The sequence below is a fragment of the Nuphar pumila genome, chromosome 3 (genome assembly GCF_984573655.1).
Source record: "Nuphar pumila chromosome 3, dmNupPumi1.hap1.1, whole genome shotgun sequence".
In the NCBI taxonomy this organism is placed as follows: Eukaryota; Viridiplantae; Streptophyta; class Magnoliopsida; order Nymphaeales; family Nymphaeaceae; genus Nuphar; species Nuphar pumila.
Genome location: NC_143251.1, coordinates 78377206 through 78404515, shown reverse-complemented (window position 1 = coordinate 78404515; position 27310 = coordinate 78377206). Strand labels below are relative to the sequence as shown.

Sequence of the window (27310 nt, the reverse complement as noted above, 5' to 3'; positions counted from 1 at the left end):
GAAAAGAAAAAATCAAAACAAAAATATTTTTGTAAAAACCAAGAATCGGCTAGAAATAGTCTAGCCGATTTTTGTATTTTGCTTTTCAATTAAAATCAAAATCACAACCCACAAGCACACGACCAAGATGCATCAAAATGGAAAATATTTTTATTGGTTTTTCTGTAAAACAGCACCAAGCACACCTATGAAAAACTTGAAGAATCGGCTAGATGAAGATCTAGCCGATTTTCATGATTTGGTCGAAAAATCCAAAAAAAATCAATTCCAATGAATCAATAAAACAAATAAACCTAATCTAACGTGCTGGCCTATGCACGAAATCTAATCTAAGGTTGAAACAAAAAGAAAAATAAGAAACACACAGAAAATAAATAAAAAAATAAAATCAAATACTCAATTTCGGTTTTAGCTAGAAGAGAAGAAAGAAGAAGACCTACCTCTTGGAAGATCCGACGACCGGGGGGATGAAGAAGAGCGGATTGTGGCTGAAATTGGACGTCCTAAACAGTTCAAGGATGCTGGACTTCACCAAAAAACAGCACCTTTGCAGCTGCTACACGTTGGAGATCCACCGAAGATGGAATATGAGCCGATTCTCGATCGGAGGGTGTAGAAAGCCGGATGGAGGTAGGGCCGGCTCACCTTGTTGGTGTGTTTCGCACTCCCACACAAGGTTAGTAGTCTCCACCTCTGCTACACCTGCAAAAGTACAGAAAAATGGTGAAAAGACAACAAGGAAAAAGGAAGAAATGAAGAGAAAACAAAAGAGGGATCGAAATATGCTTGAAACCCAAGCATAGACCGGTCTTCAATGGCCAAAACGTGGGAGGATGGAGAGGAAGGAGCTGCTGGAGTAGAATCACTGCAAGGGGCGTCCAAACAAAGCCAAAGACCCCTAGGGTTTGCTGGAAAAAACTATTTATACTTTTGACATTTTTCAGAAAGAGGTTTAAAAAATAAAATTTTACTAGGCGCCACTTTCTGGGGGTTTTCTGCAAAACTTTTTAAATTGGATATGGATAGGCGTGTGGGCTGGGTTTTGGGCTTTCTAAGGGTTGATCCAAAGTCCAAATAACCTAATTGGGTCGGATATGGATCCGATCCACTTCAAAATCCGTGCCCAAACACTCAAATAGCCATAACTCTCTCATTTTAACTCCGATTTTTCTTAAATTCGAACCATAACCCCTTACTATCAAAATACATCTAAACATGGGTTTAAAACCTTAAACTTGTTACAAAATGCATGAAAAACTTATTAACATGATGTGCATTTCATGCATCATCAAATACCCCCATGCTTGAATGTTTGTTAGTCCCTTAACAAACCCTAATTATGCTATGCAACGAAGACAAGAAATGTTAACATGAATGCATAAAACTAATTCACTTTCGTAGGAATACGGTTGCATTTAGCGTATGCAACAAGCCCTTTAAACCCATAGCTTACACTAGTGGACGAGTAAGGTCTCGTGAGGGTTTGCAGAGATGCTACCCACAAACATCAATGAAATGCGAGGATGATCTTTCAAAAATATTAGGCTCTTAAGAATGCAGTTGTAACAAATATTTCATGTAATTGACATTCTCAAAACAAGTTTAAAAATCTCATGCCACCACAGTAAAAATTCTTTTTCCTTCACTTTTCTAATATTGTAGCTAATTTATGATTTTTCTCAGAAAGTCAAGTATTCTCATGTTTTACTCATTTATTCTCACTTGTATATTTTCTGCACAGTAATACACATATACGCCTAAGCAATGAAAATTTTCTCATACAGCACATTATCTTTTTCTTTCATTCATTTTTCACCCTTTTTCCAATTTGTTCTCTTAAGCATTCTTCTCACATGAGCACTATTTCGAATAGTCAGTTTTTGTGACCGGTGTAGCGAGCTTTGGGTCAGTGACTCCCAAGTCGGCCGACCTTAGGGCACTAGATACAGAGTATCCCTCGGACTTAATTGCTCGAGTCACTAGACCTTCTATTCTAATAGTTTACGTATAGTTTTCCTCTCGTCCTGTGCAATGTCTCTATCTCTTAGGCTTTCTATGCAGTCCATGTAATAAGCTTTCGAACCAGTGGCTCCCAAACCAGCTGGCTTTGGGGCACCAGGTGTAAAACACCCTTCAGATTCTACTTACTCGAACTACAAAGGCCACAGATATCGACTTAGACAAGAAGATGATCTCCTTTGTTATCCTTTTCGTTAAGAGACTCAAACATTTCATCTCGTGTCTGAGTTCCACTACTAGGATTCACGAAGACATCAACAACTAAACATAGCTCTATTCTTTTAAACTCATTTTTCAAACACATCTTTCCATTGTTTATTTCTTTCACAAAACATACTGTGCATACTTATACTAAAGTGATTCAAAATTTTTTAACAATCAAATACTATCTTTTCTTTAAATTATCTCATAAACAACTACTCTATTTGACTCAGTTCAGAAAATAAATTTTTTTTATGGGGCTTAAAAATTTATAAACTGTTAGATTATACCAAAAGCAATCATATATGCTACAACTTGTTCTCAAATTCCTACTTTAATTACCAGTCAGAAAAAAAAATTGGAATTTTTGTGTGCATGCATCTAAACCACCCCCCATGCTTGAATGACACTGTCCCTAGTGGCATACAAAATATATCACAATACGATGCTCATGCATACTAAAAGACAATAAGAATATGGGAGAAAGGATAGATACAACCTGATCTGCTCTTGAGCTTCTGAAGTTGAATTTCATCTGATCTTTGAATTCTTTGAAAGCTCTGCTCTGTACCTGGTAATTGATACACTAAGTGTTAAATTCATCCTGCATATATCAAAACAAAAGTTAGCAAATATGAAATAAAATAATGAATAAAGAAAATACTGAAATGACAAACAAACTAATGTACATATGATACATCCCTCTGGTTGAATCCTCATGCCTTCGTGAGATGCACTATCTCACACTCACCATCTTGCAGGGCATCTGAAATAAAGGGCTTCAATCTTTGCCCATTCACCTTGAATGTACCTTGGGTCATAGGATCGAATAACGTCACTGCTCCATGGGAAAATACTTCTTTCACAATGTACGGACCTGTCCATCTCGATCTTAACTTCCCTGGGAATAAATGTAAGCGAGAATTATATAACCACACTTTCTGATCTGGCTCAAACACTTTCCTGACAATATGCTTATCATGAAATGCATTCGTGCGAGCTTTGTATAATTTGGCATTCTCATATGCAGCATTCCTGAGTTCCTCTAATTCTGAGAGTTGCAGTGCTCTCTCTTTGCCAGCCTGGGTGAGGTCAAAATTCAATTTCTTGATAGCCCAATACGCTCTATGCTCTAGCTCGACAGGAAGATGGCATGCTTTCTCGAATACAAGGCGATACGGGGACATGCCAATGAGAGTCTTAAATGCAGTTCTATATGCCCAAAGTGCATCATCTAAGCGCTGGGACCAATCCTTGCGGTCCGGACGAATTGTCTTTTCTAAAATTCGCTTAATCTCCCTATTGGACACTTCAACCTGTCCACTAGTCTGCGGATGATACGGAGTGGTGAATCTATGATTGACAGAATATCTCCTCAGAAGAGAAGCTATCTGTACATTCCTAAAATGCTTGCCACCATCACTAATCATCGCACGTGGCACACCAAAATGACTGAAAATGTTATGCTTAATAAACTTATGCACTACTCTATGATCATTGGTCTTGGTTGCCACAGCCTCGACCCATTTGGACACATAATCAACCGCCACCAGAATGTATAAATTTCCGAATGAAGACGGAAATGGTCCCATGAAATCAATGCCCCAAACATCAAAAATCTCGACTATCAAAATCGGAAGCAAAGGCATCATATCCCTCTTGGACATGTTCCCAATCTGCTGACATCGAAGGCATCGCCTACAGAACTCATGAGCATCCCTGTGGAGTATGGGCCAATAAAATCCTGACTGCAAAACCTTTGTAGCCGTCTTCCTACTACTAAAATGCCCTCCACAGGCTAATGAATGGGAAAAATTCAGAATGGATTGGTACTCTTCATCCGGAACACATCTCCTAATGATCTGATCCGCACAGTATTTGAACTCTGGTTCATCCCAATAATAGTGCCTCACCTGAGATAGGAATCTCTCACGCTCATTCTTGTTCCAATGCTCAGGTCTCTGCCTCGAAACCAGATAGTTCACAATATCTGCAAACCAAGGTAACTGCGGTGTACTGACTGACATGATCTGCTTGTCGGGGAAAGAATCACTGATCGGCCTCTGATCCTGCGTGGTCTCCACGATCAGTCTGGACAGGTGATCTGCTACTATATTCTCGCTTCCCTTCTTATCTTGAATCTCGAGATCAAACTCTTGTAGTAGTAGAACCCAATGAATCAATCTCGGTTTGGTGTTTTTCTTATTCAACAGATATTTCAATGCAGCATGGTCAGAATAGACAACCACCTTCGAACCGAGTAAATAGGACCTAAACTTATCCAATGCGAAAACTACGGCAAGTAGTTCCTTCTCTGTCGTAGTATAATTCATCTGAGCATCAGACAGAGTTCTACTCGCATAGTAGATCACATAGGGCTTCCTATCAACGCGTTGTCCTAAAATAGCCCCCATAGCATAATCAGATGCATCGCACATAATATCAAATGGGAGAGTCCAATCCGAAGGTCTCAAAATGGGCACAGTAATTAAGGCCCCTTTGAGAATCTCAAAGGCCTTCATACAATCCTCACCGAAAACAAAGGGCTGATCTTTCTCCAATAAAGTACATAGCGGTCGCGAGATTTTACTGAAATCTTTTATGAACCGCCTATAAAAGCCCGCATGCCCTAAGAATGATCGAATCTGCCTCACAGAGGTGGGTGGAGTCAAACGGGAGATGGATTCCACCTTCGCTCTGTCAACCTCAATGCCTCGCTTGGACACAATGTGTCCGAGCACAATCCCCTCCTGGACCATAAAATGGCTTTTTTCCCAACTAAGGACAAGATTTGTCTCCGCACATCTACTCAGTACTCGAGTAAGTTTCTGGAGGCAATCTTCAAATGAAGAGCCATACACTGAAAAAATCGTATATGAAAACTTCCATCACATCATCAATCATGTCCGAGAAGATAGCAAGCATGCACCTCTGAAAAGTGGCCGGGGCATTGCAGAGCCCGAACGGCATACGTCTAAACGCGAAGGTGCCATAAGGACATGTAAACGTAGTCTTCTCCTGGTCGTCAGGATGGACAGCTACCTGATTGTATCCTGAATATCCATCTAGAAAGCAGTAGTAGCTCTGCCCTGCGAGTCTCTCTAAGATCTGATCAATGAATGGCAATGGGAAATGATCTTTCCTAGTTGCCACATTCAGCTTCCGATAATCGATACAGACTCGCCATCCTGTAGTGGTCCTCATCGGAATTCTCTCACCCTTCTCGTTCTCAACCACAGTGAGTCCTGACTTTTTCGGTACAACCTGAATCAGACTGACCCACTGGCTATCAGAAATAGGGTAAATGATTCTGGCATCCAACCACTTCACCACCTCGTTCTTCACCACTTCCTTCATGTTGGGATTTAGCCTTCTCTGCATATCCCTAAATGGCTTGACTTCCTCATTACAATGAATTCTATGCATGCAGAATGAAGGATCAATCCCCTTCAGATCAGCAACTCCCCAGCCAATCGCTGCCTTGTGCTCTCGAAGAATAGTCAGCAATCTCTGCTCTTGCTCTTCAGTGAGCAAGGACGAGATGATCACAGGCAGAGTCTCCTCATCTCCGAGGTACACATACTTGAGTGAATCCGGTAAGGGTTTCAACTCAAGTTTCAGAGGTGACTCGATCGAGGATTTGGCGGGGGTCTCCGCAAGTGGTGGAAGAGGCTCACTGATAGCTCCCCAAGGTGGTCTCTCTGACGACACTCTAGACACATCTACACTATCTACACCACTATTCTTCTCTATATGGTACAGATCTAAAGAATCTTCAGTAATATACAACTCGGGCTGCTCCTCCACTAACTCATGAGCAATATCTATATGAAAGCAGTCCATGTCTCCTGCTGGTCCCATCGCGGCATTGAAAATATTCAGCTTGACTTTCCTATTACCGAATGAGAGATCCATGGCTCCGGTCCTACAGTTGATGCACGCATTGGCAGTCGCCAAGAATGGTCTGCCTAAGATGATCGGAGTCTGATGCTGGCTGTCTACTCCTTCCATATCAAGAATAATGAAATCGACTAGGAAATAAAAGTCATCCACCTTAACTAGCACGTCCTCCAAAACACCTCTCGGTACCTTGACGGAACGATCTGCCAGCTGCAGTGTAATCAGAGTCGATCTCATCTCTCCTAGCCCGAAAGAATCAAAGAAATATCCAGGCAGAATGTTCACGCTTGCTCCAAGGTCGAGCAATGCGCGTTCTATCCGGATGTTCCCTATGGTACACGCAATGATCGGGGCTCCAGGGTCCTTGAGCTTTGGTGGTGTCTGATGCTGAAGTACTAAACTCACCTGCTCAGTTAGATGGACCCTGTTAGGAACTCTCTCTCTAGATTTCCGCTTCTGCATACATAGTTCCATCAGGAATTTGGCATATGCCGGCACCTGCTGAATCGCATCGAGCAAAGGTAGGTTGATCTGCACATACTTGAATATGTCAAGCATATCCTGGATCTTCGCACCTTGCTTCCCTCTATATCCAGGAGACTCTAATGCTTTGGGATAGGGTGGGGGGGGGGAGTATACTCGGGTGGTTCCTTCTCTTTGTGAGAAGTCTCACTCCTATCCTTCTTCTGCATTGAAGATGAAGATGATGATGATGATGAAGATGAAGATGGGGATGGGGATGAAGACTGAGCCGACGTAGGTGAAACAATGGTCTCTGGCTCCTCTATCCTCTCTCTACTATCTCTCTCTCTACTCTTGACATGAAACTCACGTCCACTCCTCAGGGTCATAACAGATTTGGCCTGTTGTTGTGTCTCAGTATGAAACAGGCCTCCAGTCATCTGGTCCTTGCCCTTCGGGGTCATGACAGCCTGACTCGGTAATGTACCCTCAGGTCTCCTACTGATAGCCTCAGCTAACTGTCCCATTTGCGACTCTAACTTTGCAATGGACTGCGTATGTGGGCTCAATATCTGGCTACACTTATCGAAGGCGTTCTGATTAGAGGTTTTCACCTCTTGGAATGCCTGGAGAAGTCTCTCCTCAAAAGATGTCTGTGGGGCAGACTCCTGCTGAATCGGGGGAGTGACTGAAGAAGAAGAAGACTGAGAATAGCTCGGTCTTTGAAATGGCTGAGTAAAAGATGGCTGCCGAACTGGCTGAGAGGATGTAGGCATCTGCATGGAAGACTGTGGATTCTTCCATGAAAAATTGGGATGGTTACGCCAACCCGGATTATATGTAGATAAGAATGGGTTGTTCGGCGGTCTGACGTAACCCTGAGCTGCCTGAACTTGTTCTTGAACAAATTCAGGGTACTGAGATGCCGAAGGGCACTCAGTGATATCGTGTGCCGGACTGGCACAAAGAGTACACACCTGCTGTGTAGTGGATGGTCCTGAGAGAAGCTGGTCCAGCTTCTGAGCAATCATGTCTACCTTGCACTGTAGTGCAGTAGATGGATCAATCTCAAGAACACCAGCTTTCTTTTGAATGCTGGGTGTGGCTCTATCCGAATGAGAGCTCGAAGCATGGTGAAGGGAATTCTCGGCCAATGTATCAAATAACCTCCATGCTTCATCCTCGCTCTTCAGCATGAATGTCCCTCCACATGAAGAGTCGATCATCTGACGATTCTTGTCAGACAATCCATCATAGAAGCTCTGCACCAGTTGCCATTTCGGCACCTGATGATGGGGACATTTCCTGAGGAGATCCTTCATTCTCTCCCAGGTCTCATGAAAGCGCTCACCATCTAGCTCTGAAAAGCTAGTGATGGCTCTACGATATTGGTTCGTACGACCAATGAGAAAGTATTTCCGAAGAAACTCCTGTTGCAATTGATCCCAGGACTCGATTTCTACAGAATCTAAGGACTTTAGCCAATACTTGGCTTTGTCCTTCAATGAAAAGGGGAATAGAGTCAACCTCAAAGCATCATCATCGAAATTCTGTATCTTAACAGTAGAACAGATTTCGAGGAATTCATCTAAATGTCTGTAGGGATCTTCATGACTAAGGCCATAAAAGGATGGAAGCATCTGAATAATGCTGGCCTTAATCTCGTAATGAGGCGCTCCTACATCGGGTCTCCGAATGCAGGATGCCTGAACATAGTCTGTGGGAATGAAGTATTCCCGCAGAGGACGTGGATGAACAGGGGTGGAGGATCCATGTCAGCCATTGTTGTCGAACTTCGATGAGAATGTAAAATTCTCTCTGGGTTGTCAACAAATGGGTGTAATGGAGTTCCTAAACCTCGTCGCCCCTGCATACACTGGTACTAAGACCAGAAGTAAGCAAACGACCTAAATCTAAATCTAAATCTAAACTAACACAAGTACTAAAATGTAAATAAAACAAATAACAGTACTAAGAAACAGATATGCTATCTAGCTATATCAGAATGCTATAACTAAATAAAGAAATAACAAAGTAACTATTCTAAAATACTAAAACAAATAAATACAGGAAATCACAAACTATGTTTTTCTAAAACCCACCTGTCTAATCGCTCATTGCAGAATGAAAATTAAGTGAATCCTAGAAAGAACAATACGTGAATCCTATATTTACTAACTATGTTAATCCTATATTCACTTACTAATCCTACTAACTAAAAAAAAAAACAACTAATTAACTAACTAAAACAAATTAATAAATCAAACTCTAAGAAATAAAGTAATTAATTAGCCGTTCCCCGGCAACATCGCCAAAATTTGGTTGATATTTTGAAATGATCTTTTTAAAACAAGTATTTGCAATAAACTTTGGAAAATCGTCAACCAAAAATATAAAAACCGACTTTCCACAAAATGGTAAGTTCGGGTCGAATCCTCAGGGAATAGGAATTAATCAAGATATTTCTAGAAAATTTGATTTATTAATTACAAATATCAATCTACAATTATAAAGTTAATACAACTACAATTAATCACTAAAGTGAAAATGAAAAAGCAATTAAGTCTTCTGCTCCACACCAAGGGTATTTCCGTCTTTTCGCCAACTATTCGTTCTTCGCTCTTGGAAAGTAAACCTGGAAAATAAATATGCTTTTCAACCTAGAAATGAAGGAAAATACAAAGTTAGTATTTTAATCTAAGAATGAAAACTATAAATGAAACTAAGTCTAATTGTATAAAATTAATAAAACAAATGCTACTTATCAAACAATAATTAAATAAAATACTAAACTAATTCTAAAATTAACTTAATTAATTCTACTAATGCTGTATGATGATTATGCAGCTCCTAAAATGCAGAAACTACAGAAAACAGGTCTAAAATGCCGAAAATAAGGAAATTATGAAAATGCCCCTAACTAGTGTAAAATAGATTTCTGACAGGTTATCGGAAAACCACTGTTTGAGAGAGCAAACAAGGTCCGATTTTCCCGAAATTTGTTTTGTTCTGCAACTGAGAAATTAAACAATCTGACAATTTTTACAGAATGAAAAAAAGATATCTGGAATTCCAGATATAAGCGTTTCAAATCTGGGAAAAATCAGGATATCGAAAGTCCTGTAATTTAAAATCCAGAAAAAGCGGTTTTCGCAAAACGCTTAAAAATCAGACCAAATCAACTCCGAAAGAGCTGAAATTTGGTCTACAGTCAAATAACACGTCAATAAAGTGAATAGAACAGAAATTTTTGAAAAACACAAAATATTTGCACAGAAAATAACGCTTGTGCGACAGGGCAAAAATCTGGTTTTTCTTTGAGTGCACTATTCACTTTATGAATCTATTTAACCACTATAGAAGGCAAATTAAACCTAATGCAATCTAAATGACACTGTATAACAGTGTATATGCAGATGAATATTACAATTACGCTAAATGCATGACGAACAAAATACGATAAGCAAATTATGACTAAAACTACGTTAACTAACGATGCAAATGCAACTATGCTACGCAATAAAATGCAATCCGACTACTAAGTTAAATAATAACTAACTACCAATCAAACAATCACAAAACACATCTCACACACACTTCTACACTATACCAAATCAAATAACTAACTACTTAACCTAAAATCAAAATAAATAACATCTAAATGACATTAAATCCACTAAAGAACAAAGATAGGGTTAGGGTTCACTCGGTTGACTCAACTAAGCTCGGTTTTGGCTTGATTAAGTTCGGTTTGGTTTGGGTGAACTCGGTTTGGATTAGGTAGGCTTGGTTTTGAGTTAGGTTGGGAGAGATAGGCTCGAGGTAAGGTTGACTCGGTTTGGACTAATGTTGACTCGGCTAGGCTTCACCTAACTAGTTCGGTTCGGTTTGGTCTATGACTTGACTTAGGCTTGGGTTTTGACTAAGTTAGGTTTAACTAAAACTAGGTTGGACTCGGTTTTGAGTTGACTTAGTCAACTAGGTTCGGGTTGACTCACTAGGTTCGGTTGACTTAGGTTAGGCTTGGTCTGGACTCACCTTAGGTTGGACTAAGACTTGACTAGGGTTAGGTCTTGGTCTTGGTTGACCTAAGCTTGGGTTAAGTTTGACTAGGTTCGAGTTGGGTTATGTAAGGATTAAGTTTGACTCAACTAGGCTTAACCTAAGGTTTTGAATTGGGCTAGGGTTGACTCGGTTTTGACTTAAATATGGTTGGGTTAACTCGGTTTTGACTAGGTTAGGTAGACTCAGTTTTGACTAGGTCAAGGGGGTTTAGACTAGGGTTGACTCACTTAAATTGGGTCGACTAAAGTAGTAACCTCTTAATTATCCTACAATTAATTCAAAGTTAACGATTTTAATGGAGAAGGTTGGGAAAGTAAAGTAATAATTGGAAATGCACAAACTTTGAAATGATTTGGATTCTCAAAAATTGCCCCACTTAATGAGGGAGTTACATTCCTTAATTGTCTTTAAAGGCCCTCTTTGGAAAACGAAAAGTCCAATCTAGAAACCCACGATTTTGCTTTTCAAGATGAAATTAAAATGCTTTTATTTCTTTATGGAAATCGTGGAGCCTAGATTGGAGATTTAATTAAATTCCAAAAACACTTTCCAAAATTAAAGAGTAACTCCTTCTTTAATGTACATTCACAATTTAAATCTCCCTTAAATACCTCACACGATTTTTGAAGAAACTCCTCTTTCCAAAAGCTTTCCAAATTTCAATTACTTTAATTGCCTCCCTTCTCAAAAATCGCCAACTTCTAAAAGTGCTACTTTCTAAACTAATACAATTAAAGCTACCTAGGGAATAAAATGACTTAAATAGAAAATTGATTTCCTAGGATTAAATGCTAAGCTAATCCCCAAAACCTACCTAAATGCAATCCTAAAAACGGCTAAGAAAGAAAAACCCTAATACATTGAACCTAGACACCTTCTTAACCTACCTAATTGCAATGAATGCTTTCTAAAAAAATCAACCTAGAACTCAATTGGAGCTCTAATGGCTGCCGCCCCACCATGGGGAAGAAGAAGACAAACAAAAATAAAATATAAACTAACAAAAATCGATTATACTAAATAATCACTATTTTGATAAAACTAAATTACAATTTAATAAAAAGACCTTCTAATGACACAAGTGCAAACATGAACAACACTATGCTGGAATTTATTTAGAAACATAAAGAAATGAAAATTTGATTTTTATAAATTTCTTTTTTCAATAACTACAAAACACCAAAAACACAAAATGATAAAAACACTTATTTAGAACTATCCTAAAAGAATGAGATGAAATAACACAACTTTATGCTGCTGTTAACAGCAAAACAAACAAGAGATAACATGAATCACACAATGGACTCACATACATTCAACGAAAATGCAAAGATCGGCTAGAATAACTCTAGCCGATTTTGTTTTTCTTTTTTTCAAAAATGAAAGTAAAACAAGACAAAATCAAATCCACGAATAAGATGAATCAAAATGAACTTTTATAATTGAATTTTCTGCAAAACAACTCAATACACACGCTGGATAAAAAAGAAAAAATCGAAACAAAAATATTTTTGTAAAAACCAAGAATCGGCTAGAAATAGTCTAGCCGATTTTTGTATTTTGCTTTTCAATTAAAATCAAAATCACAACCCACAACCACACGACCAAGATGCATCAAAATGGAAAATATTTTTTATTGGTTTTTCTGTAAAACAACACCAAGCACACCAATGACAAACTTGAAGAATCGGCTAGATGAAGATCTAGCCGATTTTCATGATTTGGTCGAAAAATCCAAAAAAAATCGATTCCAATGAATCAATCAAACAAATAAACCTAATCTAACGTGCTGGCCTATGCACAAAATCTAATCTAAGGTTGAAACAAAAAGAAAAATAAGAAACACACAGAAAATAAATAAAAAAATAAAATCAAACACTCAATTTCGGTTTTAGCTAGAAGAGAAGAAAGAAGAAGACCTACCTCTTTGAAGATCCGACGACCGGGGGGATGAAGAAGAGCAGACCGTGGCTGGAGTTGGACGTCCTAAACAGTTCGAGGATGCTGGACTTCACCAAAAAACAGCACCTTTGCAGCTGCTACACGTTGGAGATCCACCGAAGATGGAATATTAGCCGATTCTCGATCGGAGGGTGTAGAAAGCCGGATGGAGGTAGGGCCGACTCACCTTGTTGGTGTGTTTCGCACTCCCACACAAGGTTAGTAGTCTCCACCTCTGCTACACCTGCAAAAGTACAAAAAAATGGTGAAAAGACAACAAGGAAAAATGAAGAAATGAAGAGAAAACAAAAGAGGGATCGAAATATGCTTGAAACCCAAGCATAGACCGGTCTTCAATGGTCAAAATGTGGGAGGATGGAGAGGAAGGAGCTGCTGGAGTAGAATCACTGCAAGGGGCGTCCAAACAAAGCCAAATACCCCTAGGGTTTGCTGGAAAAAACTATTTATACTTTTGACATTTTTCATAAAGAGGTTTAAAAAATAAAATTTTACTAGGCGCCACTTTCTGGGGGTTTTCTGCAAAACTTTTTAAATTGGATATGGATAGGCGTGTGGGCTGGGTTTTGGGCTTTCTAAGGGTTGATCCAAAGTCCAAATAACCTAATTGGGTCGGATATGGATCTGATCCACCTCGAAATTCGTGCCCAAACACTGAAATAGCCATAACTCTCTCATTTTAACTCCAATTTTTCTGAAATTCGAACCATAACCCCTTACTATCAAAATACATCTAAACATGGGTTTAAAACCTTAAACTTGTTACAAAATGCATGAAAAAATTATTAACATGATGTGCATTTCATGCATCATCAATGCATTCTTATAAAGCATTGGACAAAGTCATATAATTAAACTTGTAACAGACACTTGAATACATGCGTAGCATAAACATCTTATTCATTTTCACACATCATAATGCATATGCATGTACATGGTCAATGCAACAAGGAGAATATATATGAACATCCATATCAATGAAACAATCATATCATCACGATATCATGGACATACATGTAGTCAACACATTTTTAGAATTTAAAACATAAACTTGTATTCATTGGACCTTTTGATCCTAAATCTTTAATGTGTAACCTTCCATTTACAATTCATGCCATAATCATATAAGATTGCATAAAATTAGACCTGCATAATCATTCACATAATGCATACTAATTCTATAAAGAAATTGAATAAAAACATATATACTATACACCCTTTGAGCCTTGATTTATGAATTTGCCCTAATTTTTCCAATTTCATAACTCTGTCCGACTGGTACAGAGCTCACAGAAATTTTTTGGCTCTATGAACAGAATTGAAATTTTTACAGTATATAGGAATTGTCGTCAGGTATCCATAGCCGCAAACCGTTCATAAAAACTTTTTCGTATGAGGGAGTTATGCATGTTTTACTACATACCTATTAATTTTTGTTTCGACTGTCACAGAGACGTGCTCGGTCCATGAACAAAGCCCAAACTTCTACAGTAGATGCACAATGGAGTTATCTTTCCAACGCAATAATCCGTTCATCAAAACTTATTCGGACGAGGGAGAAACAACCATTTTACTGAACGGAGGTCAAGTGGAAAACCTGGAATTCCGAGATTTGCATTTGGGTGAATCAAACCGAGTCACCCGAATCCCAAGAAAAATTAAAAGAAATAGGGAATACACATGAAATAAAATTCTGAAAATTCTAAAATATTCACAGTAGATGGAACACTTCATAATATATCAATCCAAACTAATATTTGCATAAAAATCATGGAATAAATCAAATACAAATATATTTTACGAATCTATTTCTAAGAAACCGATTTTTATGATAAACCTGATTTCAAAAATGGTTTTCTTTAAGGGAAATCGTGTTTTTGCCATGAATCATTAAATCTGAGTCAAACCCACGGTTAGGAGGGTTTGATCATGATCTAAACTCATGAAAAAACATCAAAATCTATTCCCAGAACTCCGTTCTTGCAAGAAAAGCATAGAAAACCTACCTTTTGTTGAAAAAAATGTATTTCTTGATGGATGAACGACCCTTTTTGCTCGATCCACCGATCAGCTCCTCCTTCCAGCAAGGTGAGGACCTTAGATCTCCTCTTCACACCCCTTGAGGTCTGGATCTTGCACTCAAGAACCAAAAGAAACCCTAAAAGAAGAGAATAGGGAAGGGAAAGAGAGGAGAGAGAGAAGAGGGTTTTTGGGGGAGAGAGAAGCTCTCTTTTTTTTTTCAGCACAAATGAGGGGGGCATGGGCTATGGGAGGGTTTTATGACCCTTCTTAAATTAGGTTATGGGCTAAAATTAATTCCAGCCCTTGATCTCATTAATGAAATTCATTTGGAGCCCTTGATCTCCACTTTGACTTTTCAAACTTTAAATAACCTTGAAAATCACTATACCTTTATTTTCAATTTGAATTTGAAGTAAGATGCCACATAGGATGGGACGACCCACCTATGGTCTCCTACTAAACTAATAAAAATGGATTTTAATTTATAAAAAAGAAAACTATTATATTAAACTATTATTGAATAATCATAAAATTCCAATTAAAAATCGTTTTTGTTTTATATAACCACAACTCATGTGAAAATGTAAAGGAATTGAATATAAGCTAATTCCATCTTATTAAGCATATTAATATGTATATTTTTAAAATATACTTTTGTTAATTTACTTTATTTAAATAATTTTACTTAAAAGAGAAATCAACATTTTCTTTTTAAGTAAGACGTTTTCAATTAGACATCACTTAGAATTTTCTCAAATATCCAAACCATGTAGGGTTTATATTTACTACAATTCAATATAATTAACCCCTTTAATATTTACAAATATACTCAAACATTCATTTTTAAAGAAATTAGGATTTTACATTGGCACGAATTTCAAGAAATTCCACAATGTTAATAAAAAAAGAACTTAAATTTTTTTGGATATTACAGCCTCAGTTCTATTTTGGTTGTGGTGGATCGTTTCTCAAAGTATGCCACCTTCATCCCAGCTTCCAAGGAGTGCCCTGCAGAGAAGACTGCAGAGTTGTTCGTAAAGCATGTGGTGAAACACTGGGGCATACCAAAGAGCATTGTGAGTGATCGCGATGCTCGCTTCACGGACAAGTTCTGGCGTGAAGTATTTCGGCTACTTGGCTCTGAGTTGCTGTTTTCAACAAGCTTCCATCCGCAGACAGAGCGTATCAACGGGATACTAGAGCAATACCTTAGGCACTTTGTTAGTGCCAATCAGAAAAAATGGGTGAAGCTCCTTGATGTAGCACAATTTTGTTTTAATCTGCAGAAGAGCGAGTCTTCAGGCCACAGTCCCTTTGAGATAGCCACGGGACAACAGCCACTGACCCCGCACACTCTTGCCACACAAGAAAAGGGAAGGCCATCATTCGCCTATCAGTTTGTTCGCGACTGGCACGAGCAAAATGAGTTGGCGAAAGCATTCTTACACAAAGGGGCAAATAGAATGAAGAAGTGGGCGGACAAACACCGTCGGCCCGTAGGGTTCCAAGTTGGGGACCAAGTGTTGGTGAAGTTGTATCCTGGTCGTACAGGCATCTTCCGCGGGCGGCACCGCGGACTACTCAAAAAGTATGAGGGACCCTTCACCATCACAAAGAAGGTGGGCAAGTTGGCATACAAGCTGGAGTTGCCCCCAGACTTCAAGGTGCACCCGGTGTTCTACGTGTGCAACCTCAAGCAGTTCCATCCAGATGATGGAGACCCGGAACACAGTGTGCCACAATGCGCTCCCATCATGTAGAGGGCCCCGACAACACAACGGGTCGAGAAGCACCTCAGTCAGATCCTTCGCCACAAGGTCAATTACTTGGGACAAGCGAAGAAATACTTGGTGCAGTGGGAGGAAACAACGGAACCAACGTGGGAGCCTACATTTCGAATGAACAGCCGCTACCCGGCTGAAGTCAGGGCTTACCACGAAACAGATGGTGCCGAGGACGACACATGATTTGAAGGGGGGAGCATGTTCCCTTGCGACTTACAGTGTACAGTTGCACTTAGAGTCTGTTTTGCTTTTGTTGAGTCTGATGTAAGCTGCCCGGTTCAGGTGAATCAATACCCCGAAGGGGCAGCCTGTATACTTGAACTGTAATAGTCTGTGGGCAAAATTGTGAATGAAGTAAATGCGTTGAGCTTTCTTTTGTTCACCCACGTTGTGATTGCTTCTTGTGATTGCAATTTCTCTCCCTCTATTCTCTCTTGCTCTCTTGCACTCTGATTACAAGCTTTTGCAATCTGCAAGTGAGCTGACGAGTAGGCTTGCGGCGGTGAGGAAGGACCGTCGCGCCGCGCTGGCCCATTGAAGGAAATAGGCCCATGACAGCTTAGGAGCTTGCTTTAATCCATATAAGGATTTCTCAAGTTTACAAACTTTGCGCTCTTGCCCTAGCACTACAAAACCTTCAGGTTGCTCCATATACATCTCTTCATCTAATTCTCCATTCAAAAAGGCTATTTTCACGTCCATTTGATGGATTTAAAGCTTATATATGGCAGCCATGACAATCAGAATTCTAATAGTAGATATTCTGGTTACAGAAGCAAAAGTATCAAAATAATCAATACCTTCATTTTGTTTAAAACCTTTTGCAACCAAACGAGCTTTAAATTTATCGATTGTACCATCAACTTCTAATTTCTTTTTGAAAATTCATTTGCAGCCAATAGTTTTGCAACCAACAGGTAAATCCACTAATTTCCAAACATTATTAGACATAATTGATTATATTTCATCATTAATAGCTTCTCTCCAAAAGGCAGCATCTTGAGAAGACCGCCTCTTGAAAAGACACAAGATTATTCTCAATTAGAAATGTATAAAAGTCAGAACCAAAATTGGTTGGTTTTCTAATGTGTTTACTGTGCCTAACTTCAGTTTCTGGTTCAGCAACATAATCATTAGAATATTCAATCATGTAATTAACAGGATGTTGTGAACACACCAAAATTTTCAAAATTTTGTAAAAATGATCTTTTTGCCCCTGGTTCCATTTTCTGAGAAAATCAAAGCTAATTTTCAGTTGATCTTTGAATTTTCGGGATCAAAATTCCATTTTAAACTTAATTTCGAAGCCGAACCCGGTGTTTAAGGTCCAAATTTATGCCTCGTTACTCAATTTACAAATCGAAATTATAAATCACCAAAAACATCTTCTGAATGGCTCAAATAGCTCATCCGGCACCCATTTGGATCCACTATTTTATATTTTCTCGATTCGAGGTCCAAACCTCGAATATCACCTCCAATTCCGGGTAAAAAATCGCTTTCTGAAGAATTTTTCAGAAAAATAGCTTTACATTCTCAGAAAAACTCTCTTTTGTAAATATTTTGCAAAAATACAAAAAAATCAGTTTAAAATCTTTATTTTCCTCATAAATCTTAGAGTCTATTCTAAAAATACAAAAAAAATGAAAAAAATAACACAAAAAACCAAAAAAAAATAGAAAAGCTACGAGAAAATCAAATGATTTTGAAGCTTTTTTTTAATTTCTTTGAAAGGGAGCCCCTCTTGGTAAAATCTTGAAAATCCAAGGGGCTCCTCTGTAAAAGCTTTTTTTAGGGTTTAAAAACCCTTCGTAAGCGAGGAAGGGGCGAAAAAAAAAGCCGCCCCCCTCACTCTCGTCTTCTCCTTCCCTCTCGCAAACCCTTCCTCCAAAACCCTCGCACGCCTCACAGGCCTTCCCCTCATCTGCCCTTCATCTGCAACAACCTTGCCCATCTCGCTTCCTCAATCCTCCAATCGCCAACCCTTCCTCCTCACCCTCCATCCTTAACAACCTTCCCTTTTTCGATCTTTCCTTCTCTTCTTATATAAACCAACATCACTGAAACCCTCAAGACCGCTTCTCAACCCCACACCCTTCTTCATGCATCACTGCGTTTCACCCTATCAGTTTCTTCACGCTTCTTCTCTGATTCTCCTCAAGTAGCAAGTGGAAAGCCAGTTACCGCAGCCACCGCAGGTAAGTAATCGTTCTTTTCCCTTTTGTTTTTTTTTCTACAAAGAACCTCCCCCCAAGTGAGCTACGGTAAGTGGTAATTCTTGCTTTATTTTTTTATTTCTCTTTCGTTTTCCTATCTTAAACTCCCATTTACGCACTAATGGTGGTTCCTGATTGCTTGTGCGATCTCGGCCCATCCTCGTGCCACAGCAACGGAGTCTCTGATCCCAACAATTTTCTTCTTCCTTTTTATATATTTTGATCTAATTCGATTTTAGTTTTCTCTTTGATTTTGTCTGGCTCGATTCCTGTTCTTGCTTTTTGGCTTGATTCCTATTTTCCTCTTAGTTACTTTGATTTTAGTTTCGATTTTTGTTGATTTATGTTTTGTCTCGATTCCTGTTTTCTTTTCATATCTTGATTTGTTCCTAATTTCAATTCGTGCTTGTTGTTCTCAATATTTTGACTTTATTATGACATTTCCCTCGTTTGTGACATTTTTTTTCCTCTGTGATTCATCGTGCAAGCATTTGTTCTTATTTTAACCCCGTTACCCTTTGACATCATCCATTAGCATCTGATTCCATGAATATTGGAAGGGCGCGAATATTAGAGGTCAGCTCCCTCTCTCTTTCTCTTGTAGATTCCATTGTTAAATCGACCGACGATATCCTCTGTACATTAGTATATTTCCTCTTCTTGCTTGTTTTTCCTGTTTTGTTGGGGTATTTTATCACTAGGTAAGAAGCATCGTGAGAGCCTCTCTGCTTGGATTCCTTAAATTTTTTCCATACTTGCTATTGAAACAATCATCTGAGTTTTGCTAACCCAGTATTTGCTTTTCTTTCAGAGGAATTTTGCTATTTTTGTCTTTGTAGTTTCTTGCGGTATTGATGGGAATTACTCATTGAGTGTCTTTTTATCTGTTAGTTATCAAATCCCTCTGCCGTTCATTTGTTTTACTTCATGGGTATTGCTTATTTCGGATGATTTGGTTGATGTTAGAATTCAGGGGTGTTCAATCTTAACCTTGGAAAATGGTGGGTATATTTTAGTAGATTATTCCATTATGTTTTTTTTAAAAAAAAAAAGGGATGGGGAGAAGGTTTCTGCTAGGATTAGAAAATATGGGAGAGTACAGTGTCAAGATTGTCGCACTATGAGCGCAAGAAGGGACAGGAAAGGAAGGGATAAACAAGGTAGAACTAAAGCAAGTGTTCAGGAGAGTGATGAATTAGATTGCTTTTACATGTGCTTGCTTTGCGATTATCTCAGTGGATAATCTGCTAATCCCACAAGCGATGCAAGGCGTACCTTCAAACATTGGCCTTTAGCACAACATCCCTATGCAGTTCGGTGTGATAATTTTGTTTCATGGTGGTGCTTTGAATGTGATTTATACATTACAAGTGATGTGACGAAGGTGGTGGAGGGAGATACTGAAGAACGTGGCGAAAGCAATGGGACTTTGCCAGAATTGTTGGGATTGATCAAGAAACATTCAACAAAGGATTGTCAGGTCGATAGTGAACAAGTATGGTTCAATAGCAATACAAAACATGAAGATGAGCAACTGGAATTTGGTGAAAGTTCAGTCTCAGAGATGAATGAGGGCCAAATCAGAAATGGTTATATGGTTAAAGGTCTGATTAATCTTGGGAATACATTTTTTTTAATTTCAGTTATGCAAAATTCGCTTGCGTTAGACATGTTGCATAACCATTTTATGAATGCGAGAATGTCAAACATTGGTTCCCACCATCTGGAGGTAATTGCAGTCTCAAAACCCTTCTTGATTATCTTGATTTTAATCTCTGTTTTTCTTATTTATTTGTTTTATTTAGTTATTGTCTTTCCTTTGCTGCTGTTGTAAAGACCACCAGCGCCTATGCATCATTGACTTCCATCCTTTGTTAATTTTTTTAGATGAGACAGGGACAGGAGATTTCAGCCTCCAGAAAGCAACTGAATCATAAATTGCCATGAGATTCATCCTCCGCAATCTGAAAGGAGTTCAGGATGAAGCAACTGATGACCCCTGCGTCACCCATGGTTGAATCACTCTAAGGGAACACCACTTTTTCTTCATATTGTGTATTAGCATCAGTTACTGCAGTGGCATCCTACCTTGTGGCACCATTTTTTTAGCCAGACTCCTTTTGAATAAAGCACCTCTGCCTTTGGTCAGACTAAATCCATCTAGCATACCATCAACTGGATTTGGGACAAATTTATTCATCATCAATTCTATGCCATCAGTTGGGTTGGATTTGGTCAAATTCCATCACTTGCAACTGGTTTTTGACCCATTGCACCGGCTCAGACATCTGGAGCTTTCTCCTTCAGCAACTTTAGCCAGAAGTAAGCTGCTGCTTCTAGTGGTTTTGGAGGGATATCAAATGATTTCGGTCAGAACACCCTTGGGCGACTGACTGCCAACCAAAATGCTACCATGATGTGGCTGACTCCTCCTGCAAATCCATTTGCATCGCTTCCAACAATGCCTCATATTTCAATTGGTCGACAAGGCATTGTTCCCTCACTTGGATATGGAATATCAAGCATGCCAGTCAGTGATGAGTTTGTCGCAAATAGGGTCTCCTCATTGTTAGAGACATGTAATTTGAAGATCCAAGAATTAGCAGCCAGGGAAAGAGACAGATCAGGCTACTGTAAGCATTTTTGACGTAGGGGCTATGGAGGCATCAAGTTCTTTAGAGAGGATAAATGGTGAGGCCGAGGTACCTTTTATGCTCCTCTCAATTATGAACTCTATGATTTCTGCAGTTCTGATAGAACTAATCCAGGTTTCTGCCCTTGTTTATTGCCTAACATGATCGATTTATTCTTTATTTTGTCCGTCTCGAGAAAGAAAGAGAAGATGAACAACTTCTCAATCTTTCAAAATTGAAAGAGGTTTATCTGCTGTGGCCTTTGACCCGATGCTACTGAATTATGTAATATAAACTTCACGTAAGCCTCTTTCATTCAAAGATACTTGTGATATTTGTCAATTGGGACAACATTACATTTACCTATAGCATATCACTTCCCTTCACCTCCATTTACACGGTGTCCCCTGCCACCAGCTACAATCATTTACCTTGTACTATGGTCACCTTACACTATACACTTCCTCTAAAGGTATGTCCATTGAATTCATCACATTATCATCAGATTTAACTTTATCAGTGATATAACAACTAGCAGCTGAATTCCTTTGTCACTTGCCATTTGAGAAGTATTTGCAGAGTGATGCTATGATGCAGCAAGCTATTGGCCCTCCAATTCAAGTCTTTGGATCTGGAAGATGGAGCCCGTGAGTTATCAGAATGAACAGTGTAGGCAGACCCTTCATTGAAACAACTGTTGCTGATGATGCATTGCTGATATACCATCCATGTTTGGTTTGAGATCCTTACAATCTACAGTTTTGTGCTGAGGGAATCGGTTCCACGTTGCCTAAGTTGTAATCTGCATATGGTAGGATCCTTAATGTTGGCAAAGGATGGGCATCCACCTCTTGGATGGTCAGACACCTTAGCGTATCCTGTTTTACCCTTGCCACTTATTGTATCACAATGCGTCTATGATCAATTAATGCAGCCACAACAGGTGAGTGTATGCTATTTCATTGGATAACCCAGAATTTCCAATCAGCTAAAAGGTACCAGACACCCAGTTCATATGCAGTTGCATAGAACAAAGGCTTATTGTAGAAATATATGTAGACCTTTATGAAAGATATGGACCACATCTAAATATCCAATATGATGGATGCTTGTATAGTATTATGGTAGTAGTATTCCATGACATCATTACATGAGATTTTATTAATACTTAAGTGATTCATTTATAATCTCCTTTTCTCTTGCGGGCTATGTGGCCTTCTAGTTTCTTCTGTGTGGTAGTATAAAGAGCTTTTAATTCAAAATGTGATTTATTGGGTTCAAACTGAAGTATGATCCTTGAATGTGGCAGCTATGACTAAGCAACAGTTGATGGACACTGGGCACAGAATGATGGACGATACTGATCAAGCTATGGAACGGTCAAAACAGGTTAGGGTCCATTACAAAGCCTAATGTCTTTTCTGTACTTCCTCCGAAGTCATGGCTAACCATTAATTTTTATTCTCTCAATTTCTGAGAGGAAAAACTTGAAATTTTTACTCAGAATCGCTTGTTTTGGGGTAATTCACCTCTTTTTACCCAAATTGAAGCAACTGATAAAGAAACCATCAAATCAACTAATGAAGTCTGCAATGTTGATGGATCTCAGGTTATTCTTGTCCTACGAAAAGGGCAAAGGCATATCAGTTATGGCATTCTTTAGAAATAAGGAGTGATTTCTAAGTTCTTTTTTTTTAATCTATTTGTTGCATATTTGTATGGACTTTGAGCCTTTATGTCTTTACACCTAAATTATCATTTTTTTTTTGCTGCCATGAGTCTCATAAGCAGTGTCTATTTGTTTGTGTTGGCATCATTTGAATTCATAACATGTGATAAAGGTACAGGTGTGAAGGTCACCCATATCTTAGTCACTTTCTGATCTTATTTTGCTATAATAGAGAGGATATGACTATCCACCAATAGCTTCTCTATGGTGGTTCATCAAGAAACACCATAGTTACTATATTTCATAGTGGTTCACAATGAACCATCGTGGTCTCCTTTTTTTTTTAGTAGTTCGTCAGGAACTACTATAATAGTTATCTTTTGCAATGGTTCACAAAGAGCTCTTGTAATCCTTCTTTACTATGGTAGTTTATTAAGAACTACTATAGTAGTTTTCTGTCACAGTGGTTCACAATGAACCATTGTGTCCCTTCTTTTCCTATGGTAGGTCATCAGGAACTACCATATTTCAGGTTGATTCATCTTGAATCATCCTGGCTCTTGACTTCACCCATTGTATATGCCTTTCTCATTCAGTATGAGCATAACATCTTGCATTAGGGTCAGTACAATCATATGCAATTTTGCTTTCAAGGAAGTATTTTCTTCTACAATTATGCTAACTCATTTCTTTGCAGGGAAGTCATGGAAACTTGTCTTGCTTTCTTAGACTAGAGATGTTATTACTTCAAATTCCAATTCCAAGGATTGTAACAACTTAGATATCAATGAGAAATTTACATTTCCATCCTTAGATAGAATGGATGAGCATGTAAATACCATTTGTTTCATTATTTTCTTTTATTTCTGAAAATTCATGAATGGGAACACGAATGGCACATGCACTATTTCGTAAGAGGTAATTAATCCTAAGTTAATGATTTACATCAATGGCCATAGTCAGGATGTAAACAAAACTTAGGATTTTTATCTCTTATAAAATAACACTGGATCCTCTTCAACAATCATCATATTTTCCTTAAATATTTTTCTTCTTTTATTAGAATTTAACTTAAAATTAACTCAAAATATATACCAATGGCCATAGTCGGGGTATATTGAGAGTTAATTTCATTTTAAATTCTATAAAAGCACCAAAAATGTATTTTATTCTTCTTTTAAATTTAAATATAGATTATTATATAATACATTCAATGACCATAGTCAGGGATGTATTATATTTTCAATTTTATTTTAATTCATTTAAAGAATGAGATATGCTTTTCAAAATCCAATTTTAAATTCTTTAAATTCATTCATCATTTAGGATAGAATTGCATTATATTTTCAAAATTCTTTTTCATAAATCCAAGTGACTTCCTTCAGATATCTTCTTCACTTCTCAAATCAATTTTCAACTCTTAAAAATTTCAAATATCATTTTCAGATTCTAACTTCGAAGTCCAATTTGACTTTGAAATTCATTTGTACATCCAAAATTCAAATTCTAATTCAAATCAAATTTCAAAGTTCAATTTAGCTTTGAAATTTCTGATTCATCTTCTGATTCCCAATTCAAAACATTAAATTCAAGGTCCAATTTGACTTTGAAATTCATTTGTATACTCAAAATTCAATTTTCAAATCAAATTCTGAATTTATTGTCAAGATTCAAATTCAAATTCAAATTCAAATTCAAATTCAAATTCAAATTCAAATTCAATTTTCAAAGTTCAATTTAACTTTGAAATTTCTGATTCATCTTCTGATTCTAAATTCAAAACTTCAAATTCAAGGTCTAATTTGACTGTGAAATTCATTTGTATATTCAAGATTCAATTTCTAAATTTCATTTTCCAAGTTCAATCCGAACTTGGAAGTTCTTGATTCATCTTCTGAATTTAAACTCCAAAAATCCAATTCTAGATCTAGAACCCAATTCTACTTCGGATCTCAGACTTCAGATCCAATTCCATTTTAGGGTCCAAAATCTAATTCCACTTTGGATCTCAGGCTTCAAATCCAAATCCATTTTTAGGATCTAGAACCCAGTTCCACTTTGGATCTCAGACTTCAGATCCAAATCCATTTTTAGGATCAAGAACCCAGTTCTACTTTGGATCTCAGACTTCAGATTCAAAATCCATCTTAAGATCCAAAGTCCAACTTCATCTTTGATCTCAGACTTCAGATCCAAATTCCATTTAGAATTCGGACTTTGGATTCAAACTCCATCTTAAATCCCAGACTTCAAATCCACTTCCAATTCTAGATTTCAAATCTAATTCCAATTTCAGACCTCATCTGAACTTCCTAAATCCATTTCTATCTTTTACCATTTGGATTTCTCAAATCCATCCTAATTTCAAATCTTAAATTCAATTCCATTTCCAAATTTTATCCCTTCTCCTAAATCTAAGTTTAAAGTCCATCTTCTAAACTTTGAAAATTTTCTTTCTTTCCCTTTCATCTCAGCTTTAAATCATTCTCTTTTCAAAATCAAGATTCATTCTTCCAACTCTAAATTACTTCAAAAACATAAAACTTCTCTGATCTATTTCAAGTTCTAAATCAGATTCAATCATTCGAAAATCATTTCTTCACTTCATCATCAAGTTCATCTCAGAACACTTGGAAATTTCCAAATCAATTTTTCAAAAAGAGCATACATCCTTGCATTGCACAAGCATGATTCTTTGTACATTTAGATCTTTAGGATAAATTCTTAGATAATATTTAGGCAAAGCAAAAGGCATAAATTCGATCCTTGATTCGATTACCCCTGGTAAAGGCGCCAGGAACGGTCGAACCTCGTATCGACGAGCGAATCCCGTCTCTCCATTTTCTCGCAATATATTTTCAAAACAGAGGCGAGTAATTTTCTAAATATTTTCAAATCAAGGTCAAGTGAGACCCCGCAAAAGAGTTCCTTTTCTCTCCTCTTTTCTTTTCTCTTCTCTCTTCTTTTCTCTCTTTTATCTTTCTCCCTTCAAAAAGGAGGAAAATAGAAGTTAGAAAGGAAAAGAGAAGGAAGAGAGAGAAATGCCAAGAGAGGAAATTTTTTGCGATGATCACAGTTTTGGCGACCGAGATGGGACCGCGTCTTCGTCCAGTTGAATCTATGCCTTTGCTTTACTTTTATATTATCTAAGTCTTTATGCTTCTATGTCAGATTCATTTTTCATGCAAACCTTAGGAGCCTAGACTCTGTCCTAAGCTGACATCATTGCATATAGGATCTAAGTACGGTTTGGTAGGACCATATTGAGGAGATTATTCCATGTTCACATTAGACTTAGGTCTGAAATACAACTCTCCTCAATTCTAGGGATTGAATGCAAACAATGTATGCAAGTGTATGCTTTTTTTCATTTAAATTCTATCTCTTTAGGACTTGCATTAGAGCTTTTCTGGTTTTATTGCATGTTGAACATGTTTTTGAAAACATCCCTACCTATATTGTCCCGGTCTTCACGTTGCTGGGATGTCTCACTGAACCATAGTTCGGGAGAGAGCCTCACAACTGGACCACTTATTTGGGTTCGCGCCCCCCTACCACGTACCTAAGGGCCATAGTCTGAGGTATATCGGTAGGTGCTCAAGGATGTTAGAAAGCCATTACCTTAGAACCAGAGAATTATTTTTATTCCACGTACTTCGAGCTTCGGCTTGAATATATCGGCATACCTTGATTGAAATGAGATGATCTAAATCTTAAAGTTAGGATTAAGGTCCTATAAGCCATTTCAAATATTGCATATAGAGTCAGCCTTAGGGAATGTTGTTTGTACATCTTTGCTTGTATATCTGTGATTGTGTGATATTTTATATCTTCCTTATATTTTCCAAAACCCTGGGTATATATTATTCAAAATTTCCTCTTTGATTTCAAAAACCCAGGGGTATTTTCCCTTTTCTGATTTATTCAAATCTTTTGATCCTGCCTGCTATTTTTCAAAATTTTAAAGCCTGTCATCTATTTTCAAAATTTGTTTTTCCTCCATCATGAGAGAAATGATATTACCTATGAGGATTTTCAAAATCATAAAAATCTCGAAAATTTCTGCAAAAGTCTTCAAAAGTTCAAATATTTTTTTGATCTAATCCTTTTTAAAATAAACTATCATGTTGATTTTTCTTTTTCAAATTAAGTTTTAAAACCACTTTTTTTAAAATCATCACCTCGTGTTTGTTTTCTTTTTCAAAATTGGTTTTTAAACCACTATCTTCAAAATAAAACCTCATGATGATTCCCTTTTTTTAAAAAAGGATCAGATCTCGCGCTGATCATTCTTCTTGCAGTGGATTTTCTTCCCAAAAATGATTTTTTACCTATCTTTTAAATAAACATTTTCCTTTCAAGATCCCATATGTAGGCAGG

General features: G+C 37.8%; 1 non-coding gene across 1 annotated transcript; it reads left to right on the top strand.

The window, feature by feature from the left end:
* The first annotated feature begins 7866 nt into the window (after positions 1–7866).
* LOC149843069 (small nucleolar RNA R71) lies at positions 7867–7969 on the top strand. The gene has a single exon (XR_016431209.1). It is a non-coding gene; the product is annotated as a small nucleolar RNA R71 (small nucleolar RNA).
* The last annotated feature ends 19341 nt before the right edge of the window (positions 7970–27310 follow it).